The sequence below is a fragment of the Callithrix jacchus genome, chromosome 3 (genome assembly GCF_049354715.1).
Source record: "Callithrix jacchus isolate 240 chromosome 3, calJac240_pri, whole genome shotgun sequence".
Taxonomy (NCBI): domain Eukaryota; kingdom Metazoa; phylum Chordata; class Mammalia; order Primates; family Cebidae; genus Callithrix; species Callithrix jacchus.
Genome location: NC_133504.1, coordinates 78,876,461 through 78,886,036, shown reverse-complemented (window position 1 = coordinate 78,886,036; position 9,576 = coordinate 78,876,461). Strand labels below are relative to the sequence as shown.

The 9,576-nt window shown below is 37.3% G+C and overlaps 1 pseudogene across 1 annotated transcript; it reads right to left on the bottom strand.

The window, feature by feature from the left end:
- Positions 1-1,887: 1,887 nt before the first annotated feature.
- LOC128931573 (NADH dehydrogenase [ubiquinone] iron-sulfur protein 5 pseudogene) lies at positions 1,888-9,573 on the bottom strand (annotated as a pseudogene). The gene has a single exon (XR_013532977.1). The product of XR_013532977.1 is annotated as an NADH dehydrogenase [ubiquinone] iron-sulfur protein 5 pseudogene (transcript).
- Between the last annotated feature and the right edge of the window lie 3 nt (positions 9,574-9,576).

Sequence of the window (9,576 nt, the reverse complement as noted above, 5' to 3'; positions counted from 1 at the left end):
TATTTCAAATTCCTGTGAGGTAAGCATATTACTATTTGAATTTTATGGAAGAAGCTTAGAGTGACTTGTCTGAGGTCCCATGGTAGGTGACAGAGACACGATCTGACCCAGAACTGACTCTAAAACCTTTGGTCTCTTTACACCTAGGACTTGCTGCCTCACTTTGAATGCTTACACTTTTTTCACCACTATAATTCAAGTTATAATCAAAATATTTTTAGTAACATATTTGACTTTCCTTAGAAGAAATTCCTAGAAACAGAAGTATCATTCAGAAGGCCCTCACCTCTCAATACACAGAAAGAGATCAGAGCCTGGTTCAAATTGTGACTATCTAAGCTGCCTGTATTTGCAGCTTCACTGTACATCTTTGGATTAGTTAATTCATCTGAGTTCCCCATTTATATGAAAGAGTTAAAATTAATACTTAGCTCAGGACTATTGAGAAAACAAAATGAGTTAATACATTTAAAGTCTGGCACATAGTTGGTTATAACAATGTTACCAAATTACCCTCCAGACAGTTGATAAGCATTTGCACTTCCTAATAGCAAGTGTTTTTATTATGTTAAGCCACTAAAATTTTGCATTTGAATTTACTTCTCCGGCTCACATAACCTTGGGTGTGCATGCCCAATTTCTGACCTGTTTCTAGTTCTCAGGTTTCTAACTCTTATCCACAAAAGCCTCCTTATTTTAATGTTCTCAGAGCTAATCACTCCTTACCTTTCCAAAGCTATCACGCCCTGCCCACAGCCTTCCATCACAGTTGTACAGATGGTCTGCAATAAGCCCTTCAATGATTTTCAGGCTTTTTATCAGTTTCTATCCTCTGAAGAGCTTAGAGCAGTTTGCAGGATGTCTTCAATTTTAGCCTTGTCACAGAGTTCACTGGTTTCTCCAAATCAGCAATGACCTCCAAATGTTCCTAGTACACCAAGTGTACTAGGCTGCATTTTGCAATTATTTGGCATTTATTTAGCATTTGTTTACAGAGTACTTCTTATGTGCTAGTACTGTGCTAAGTGTTGGGAATAGGGAATGAGGTAGGCACAGTCCCAGTCTTCCAGGAGCTTGCAATGTAGTCCCCACCACTGTCTCTAACATGTCAATTAGCTATAATTCTAAGGAAGGAAGTGATCTTTGGAGCACGGAGACAATGCACCAGGATATAACGTTGCTCCGTGAGGCTCCAAAATAAACCTGAATTCCATTAAGCCATTCCAGGCTAGAGGTGGAATGACAGGTTCACAATAACATTCCTCTGTCCTCAACTTCTTTAGAAGCATCAGACATTTCCTCACATTTCCAGAGGCCTTCTCATTTGTTCTCATGATCTCAGTCATCTCACTGATCATAGCTTGCCCTCTCCTCCTCCTCCTCCTATTCCTCCTCTGGGTTAGTGCCCTGAGAAAGCTATCTGTAAGCCCTTAAAGGAGAAGTGCTACTGTATTCCTGCTGAAGTTGTAGGAATCACTCTTCCCTTACTTTAGTGATAAACTCTGATATCTGGGTTTCAAGCAGTAATGAAATTAGGTTTCCATTTGCTGGTTAGTTGGTGGGAAGAGCTTTTCCTATCCATTCATTGTTCTCTCTCCCCAGAAATCATATGTGGGTCTGTGGGGCTGGTATGAATCCCAACTGGGAGCCTCACTCATCTCACAATTCTCTCCCCTGGCAGGCCTCAGCAAGACCTTGAGATGTGCCCAGACATGTCTGAGTTCTGGTGTAAGCATAGCTTATTCTGAAGCTGGGAACATTGCTCTACATGTTTATAAAAATGACTGTACATTAAAAACTTTATAGGACTAATTATACCAAACGTCTTAAAGGGATTGTGTTGGATGTAGTGATATTATGTGTGAAATTTGTCCTTATTTGTAAAATATTCTAATGTTGTATCATGTAATTATGGCTTTTATAATGAAAAAAAAAATGTATAGCCATACTGAAGAAAGGCATTGTGCTTCTGGAAAATCATGCCCTCTATGGCAAGGCTTCAGCTGTTCTGGGCAGACGTGAGTCTGTATTCTAGGGTTGGAGCTGGCACAATGTCAGTAATCCAGCCCATCTGTTATAGGTTGAGGTTTTGGATAGAACTCCAATTGTTCTAGTCAGGAAAAGGAGTGCTAGACAGAGAAACAGAGGCAAAAAACCAATTTTACATGTTCTGGGCATGAAGGAAACCAAAATATTCTTCTCTAAAGTAAGGGACTTGTTGAGCTAAAATTAAGGTTGAAATGCAAGATCACATGCTGCCCCTCCCTTCTGCATTTCCCACCTGAAGATGGGCTCCTTTGTTGCACTTGCTTACCAGCTCAGAAACAGAACTCAGAGATACTGGTGCCAGAGGATCTAGGAGCAGACTTTCCTTTTCCCATACATTTACCTTCCTACTTTTTTTTTCTTTTTTTTTTTTTTGCGTTTTGGAAACCTGAAGATACTCTTTTCTATTACATCATGTTTAGCCTGAAGCTACCTCCTTACATATTTTAAGTTCAGCCTAAAGGTTTCTTTGTACAAAGTGAACTATAACTTAAATGGGGGTGTAAACAGACTAACTACGCTTGTGTAGCCACTGTGTTTTGGCCAAAGGGGGCCAGCTGTTCAAACCATGTTCAATAAGGTAAATGCCAAGCTATAACCAACCCAGCTGTTTCCTATTGCACTTCTGTTTTTTGTATGTCACTTTCTTTTTCCGTCTGTAAATCTTCTTCCACCACATGGTTGCACTGGAGTCTCAGCCTACTCTAGCTCAGGAGGCTGCCTCATTTATGAGTTGTTTTTGATCAATTAAACTCTGTTAAATTTAATTTGGCTAAGGGTTGTCTTTTAACACTTTGTCTTGTCCCTACATAGGATTTATGGGTCATTGTTAAAACACCACTTCAGCAAGGCCCCTAAAACACTATCTTGAAAGAGAAATACATTTGCCCAGATGCCTCTCCCGAATAATGGGTACAAGTGTTAGTAAACTTCTGCTTATTTTTCTTTTATTAATCTGACTTCAGGAGAGTGTCTCAACCTAGAACCTAAGAAAAAGGAAAGAAATTTTTTGTTTTTTCCCCTACACTAGCATGGCTAGTACTAGGTCAATTAGTGAAAGAACTAAGTCCAAATCTCATCAGCTAGTGAGATATATTTCTTGACTGGCTAAGAGTGAACTGGGACTTGCAGGTGGTAACTTTTAGAGACTCTAGACTGTGTAGAGATTCTTATTTGACACTCTTGAATAAGGAGCCCTAGTTATTTCCTGAATCCTTTACAACTTAACTTGGTACACAGAGACAAAAGCATGGGAGGCACAGTGTTTGCTGAGTTTCTCTGTCCTCTGAACATGTTTTAAGGCATCCATTATCAGTTTATTTGTCAAAAAAAAAAACCCTCTTATTTATTATTTTTTTGAAACAGGATTTCGCTCTGTCACCCAGGCTAGAGTGCAGTGGTACAATCATGGCTCAGTGCTGCCCCACCCTTCCAGGCTCAAGTGATCCTCCCACCTCAGCCTCCCGAGTAGCTGGGATTGTAGGCATGCACCACCAAGCCCAGGTGATTTTTGTTTTGTTTGTTTGTTTGTTTTTCTGTAGAAATGGGGACTTGCTATGATGCCCAGGAAGTGATCCTCCCACCTCAGCCTCTCAAAATGCTGGGACGAGGTATGAGCCATTTGTGCCCAGCCCAGAAAAAAAAATCCTTATTTACTCCAGTCTAATTTTTTTCATTTTAATGCCTTCTGATTTACCTATACATCCGACAAGAAATAGGATACTACTAACAGCCTATGCCAAATGTGTAGTAGGATGATTGATAATTTAACTATATTTTAGAATGATCCACAGTTACAGTGTTTTTAATATGTCTATTTTCTCATTTATGTTGGAATAGGAATGACTATACCAAACTTCTTAAAGGGATTGTGTTGGGAGTAGTGGTATTATGTGTGAAATCTGTCCTCATTTTCTAAATTTTGTAATGTTATAAGTTATTATCTAATTTATGTATTAAGCCTTTATCGTTTATATAAATTTTTTTCTTTTTACGAAGAGTAGCTGTATGTTAATTTCATGTCATTTCATTTATTTCTTTCTGTTTGTAACTTTCTCAGTCTATGCAGATTGCTTTGAAATGCTGAAAAATTAATAATTACAAAGCAAAACCTTATTGTAGAAAAGTTAATAAATGCAGAACAACATTAACAATTTAAATGATCCATAATTCTACCACAATGGAAAATCATTTTAATATATTTGTGCATCATTCAGTTTAGTGGATTTTTTTTGGGGGGTGATGGAGCAATCATGTATTTTCACACATTCTGACAGGAGGTTTTCCGTAAACAACCTTTCCAGTGGATAACAGAGGAAATGAGAATCAGCCTTCAGACATCAGCAGCTGCTCTGCTTAGGGCCGAGACTCCCCCTTGCTCACATGGTGAGGTGGAGGGGTGTACTTCCCTTCCTTTATCAGCTTATCCCACTGCTTCCTGCTGGTACTCATATGTCTCATCGTTTTCTGCTGAAGTATACACTCTATGAAATCATCATATTCTATTTTGCACTCTTTCTCTGCCTGAATACTACCGATTCCATGTGCACATTCTATCCATTCTTTTTCAAAAGGATGTCATCAAGCAGGAATCTTGTAGGGCTGTTCAGCACTTTGGATTCTCAACCATTGATCTATGTGTTAGGCCAAACCTTTTCTGTGTGGCCAAAAAAGTCATGGTGATCGATGCTTATGCTCTTGTCTTATCTCTAGTTTAGTGTTTTTTTGTTTTTTTTTTTAAATCACAATATAATTACTGGATTTACTGGCTAAGCAAGGCTTAGCGTGCTCACCATGCTCATAACATCCTTCTAAGTGATTTCTTTCACCTATATTACTCTCCTGTTACTGTATGACCTGCTCGTTAGCTAAATCTGTGGTCAGAATGGGCACTGCCCTCAAAATCGAGAGGGTAGGCATAATAATAGTCCCTTTAAAGATATACTCATCTGAATCCCTGGAACCTGTCAATATGTTATGTTACATGCAAAGGGGAATTAAGATTGCAGACAGAATTAAGGTTGCTGATTGGTTGACAGATTATTCTGGATTATCCAGGTGGACCCAATGTAATCACAAGTTTCCTTAAAAGTGGAAGGGAGAGTTCGAAAATTAGAGTCAGAAAAAGATATGACACTGAAAGCTGGGTCAGAGAGATGCTATGGAGTCAGAGAAGGGGAGCCGTCTCACATTTTACAATCAAGATTCTAAATTAATCTAACCTTTTATTTATTTTGAGGCAAGTAAAATATAGGCCAGAAAAAATGACGATGAGCCAGTGGATGCAGGTGGCCTCTAGCAGTTGAAACAGAAACAGATTTTCTCCTATAGCTTCTAGTAAGTAATGCTGCCGTGTTCACACCTCAATTTTAGTAGAGAGAGCCCCATGTGAGACTTCTGAACTACAGAACTATAGTTGTTTTAAACCACTAAGTTTGTGGTAATTTATTATGGCAGTAATAGGAAACTGAATTCCTTCCTTCTACTTTCTCAAAAAGTAAGGACTCTTCAATGCAGGGCTCTGTATTAGGTACTGAGGCATTATGCTAGATGTCAGAAACAGTAGTGAAGTAACTAACAGAAGGAAACAGCAGAGAAAAAAAGAATTAATGCCACCCTTAATTCCACAGTTTAGCAATCTATCGAAATAGCTGCAGCCTCTCTGCCTTTTGCTTTACTGCAAGGAGAGAGTTCTCTACATATCTCACATTTCTTTACATCTTTTGAGAAGAAGCACCTGACTGCCTTTGTTCAAGACTATCTTTTCAAGGATGTTTGTAGGGCAGAAATCAGAATATACAGAATAACAAGTAAAATATAGGCCAGAAAAAAAATGATGCTGATATAATGACTTCAAAAAATAAATTTCACAATGGAATAGTTCATCTTATATGTATAAAAGCAAGTTAGGGCATGCACAGTGACTCACACCTGTAATTGCAGAAATTTGGAAAGCTGAGGCGGGTGGATCACTTGACGTCAGGAGATTGAGACCAGCCTGGCCAACATGGTGAAGCCTTGTCTCTACAAAAAATACAAAATTTAGCTGGGCATGGTGGCACATGCTTGTAATCCCAGCTACTTGGGAGGCTGAGGTGGGAAGATTGCTTGAACCCAGGAGGTGGAGGTTACAGTGAGCTGAGATCACACAACTACACTCCAGCCTGGGCTACAGAGCAAGACTCCATCTCTAAATAAATAAATAAATAAATGCATGTTAGATGAATTTAGAATCTTGATTATAAAATGTGACAGTAAGTTTAGGAAGGATAAAAATAGGAAAAACTAGAAATGTTAACTAAGCTATTGCATTAGTCTACTCTCACACTGCTAATAAAAATATACCAGAGACTGGATAATTTATAAAGAAAAAAGGTTTAATTGACTCACAGTTCAGCATGGCTGGGAAGGCCTCAGGAAATTTATAATCATGGCAGAAGTCCAAGGGGAAGCAAGGCACCTTCTTCATAAGGCAGCAGGAAGGAGAAATGCAAGCAGGGGAAATGCCAGACACTTGTAAAACCATCACATCTTGTGAGACTCACTCATTATTATGAGAACAGCATGGGGAGCCAACCCCATGATTCAGTTACCTCCACCTGATTCTGCCCTTGTCGTGGGGATTATAATTCAAGGTGAGATTTGGATGGGGACACAGGGCCAAACAATATCAGAAAGTTGAGGAATTATCTGGTTTTTGGAATTTGCTCTGAAAATATGTTATGGTTGGAAAACCAAGTAGTATGCAAGTTTTTATACTGTGATTATATTTGTATTTCATATTTCTTCAGAGTTAAATTGGCATTGAAACGGTAGAATCAAAACTGAAGAATTATGCATCTTACAACAACAAGAAAAATACCTAATTAAAATACTTGGGTAAAACTTTTGAAATGTCATATTGAAAATATGACTTCTCATGTATTTGACAAATTACTTTTAAACAAAGTAATTTCTGAAGCACTGAAAGAAGCAGTGACTTTGGTATTTGACTATGTTTATTTATCTACTTTCAGATGTAAAATCTGTAAGTTTTCAGAAAAATAATCATTGAAAGATATCAAGTAATCAACTCCAACATCTACCAAATAAAGCAGAAAAGAATTTTAGAGTCCTTTTTGTTCCTTTACATTGATTCCACAAGTGTGATCTTCATCTGATTTCCTTTTAAGTGTTCCTACATCAGTAAGTGAAATAAAACAGTTTAGGACATTTACTCTGATTTATTTAGACAAAAGATTTGCAAATATACAGTTAAACTTAAAAGTCATTTTTCCTTATTTTTCCAGGAAATGTATGCATTCTTAAAATTTTCATCATAGGAAATAAAAGAAATAATAAATCACATGAAGTTCCACCATCCCAAGATAAACACTGTTATATTTTGCACATTTCCTTCTAGTTTTTTGAGATCATATTTTTATAGGATATCATATAGCAAAATGTAATACACAGTCTGAGTTTTCACTATAGAAGTAGTATATTCTATTGTAGAAAATTTAGAAAAATTGTAACAGAAAAAATATTAAAATACATAACTGGATTAATGACAAATAGAATTTACTATCAAGTATGAAAAGTTCACCAAGTAAATCAGTTTCACTAATTTATAATTCTCTACATTTTCCTAATTTATTAGAAAAAAATTAAATAACATTAGAAGGCTATAAAAGCCATATGTAACTTTCCATCAACTTTTTCCCAGAGTGGGAAGAAATCTCTACTAGAAAGATTGATTAGATTGTCAAAAATGTACAAAACTCAGGTATATAAACTGAGAAACTTATGTCACAAATAGATTTGTATTATAATAATCTTCATTTAAAAATACTGAAACAAGTTAGAAAATAAGTAAAAGAAAACAACAACAAAAAGGCACTTCCACTGAACAAATATAAGGACAGATTGCTGCTACCAAATGGTTGTAGACTTCAAAGTTGGCATGTATCTTTCCTAATAGTATACCTAAGACAGCAAGGTAGGTCTGCTCTTATGTTAGGAATAACCATTGTATCCTCACAAAAATTAATAGGTGTTTCGAGAAAAAATAAAGTGTTTGTGACCAAACATGTTTGAGAAAAGTTGTATATTTTTGTTTCCTCCTAAAACACAAAGAATGAGAGCATATTAAAGACTGAAAAATTTTATTTCAGAATTTCTCAGATTTATTTGATAAAGGGATTCACTTTTTCCACCTCTAAAGATGATGATCTTACAAAGATAAAGTCCTGGAGAATCCAGTTTGGGAAATTCACACAGCTCAGTAGATACCTACTCAGGGTCTCATCCAATTATCTTGGATTTTTAAAGATTGTCTGAATAGTTTGTAATTTATTCCTTTGGAATAATCTCTTGTTTGATCTCTAATTTAATGTCCTATAGTCCACCCCAGAGTTACTTCCAAGTATTCTTTTCTGCTTACCAGTCACCTTTCTATGTCTGTCTGACTACTAGCATGCTTTAAGTACTAATAAATCCAGACAGATATTTCAGAATTCCAAATATAAACCACATCCACTGATGATAGTAATAATAAAATAATGTCATAAGAAAATCTCCAGAGCTCTTCCCTGAGTCTTCCCTACTTTTTGAAGAGCCCATACCACTTTATCTTCTTTTATTCTTTCTAAATTCTTCATAAAAGAGGAAGTCTCATTACATTCTAGAACTAATTTCACCTCTAGAGGCTGGAAAAGTTCTTTTTTAAAAAAATTACAGAGCATTAATTTAGAGCTTTTCAATCATGCTTTTGAGGCACAAACAGTTGTCAAGTATGTTGGAGATGGCACTCTCCTCATCCCTTAATGGGGTGGTACAAGTCCTATAAACAGGGCACTTGCCTTTGGCTACAGGCAACTTCACTGTATTTTCTCAGGATGCCTTTGAAATATCATATTATGGGCCAGGCATGGTGGCTCACACCTGTAATCCCAACACTTTGGGAGGCCCAGGCAGGTGGATCACAAAGTCAAGAGATCGAGACCATCCTGGTCAACATGGTGAAACCTCATCTCTACTAAAAATACAAAAATTAGCTGGGTGTGATGGCATGCGCCAGTAGTCCTGGCTACTCAGGAGGCTGAGGCAGGAGAATCACTTGAACCCAGGAGGCAGAGGTTGCAACGAGCTGAAATTGTGCCACTGCACTTCAGCGTGGGACAGAGCGAGACTCTGTCAAAAGGAAGGAAGGAAGGAAGGAAGGAAGGAAGGAAGGAAGGAAGGAAGGAAGGAAGGAAGGAAGGAAGGAAGGAAGGAGGGAAAAGAGAGAGAAAGAAAAGAAAGAAAGAGAGGAAGAAAGGAAGGAAGGAGGGAAGGAAGGAAGGAGAGAGAAACAAATTGTGTGGCCGGGGTATGAAAAATGGTGAAAAGACATACATTAGTATGCTCAAAACATTTGTATACTGACCCACTTTCCCTTAAGCTGGAAAAGAACAAGAATTTGTTTGGATAAAGAAATCACAAAATTCATAAACAAGAAACATATATTTAAATATAGAAGCAATTTTGATAGGTTCTCAAACATTTTGGTAC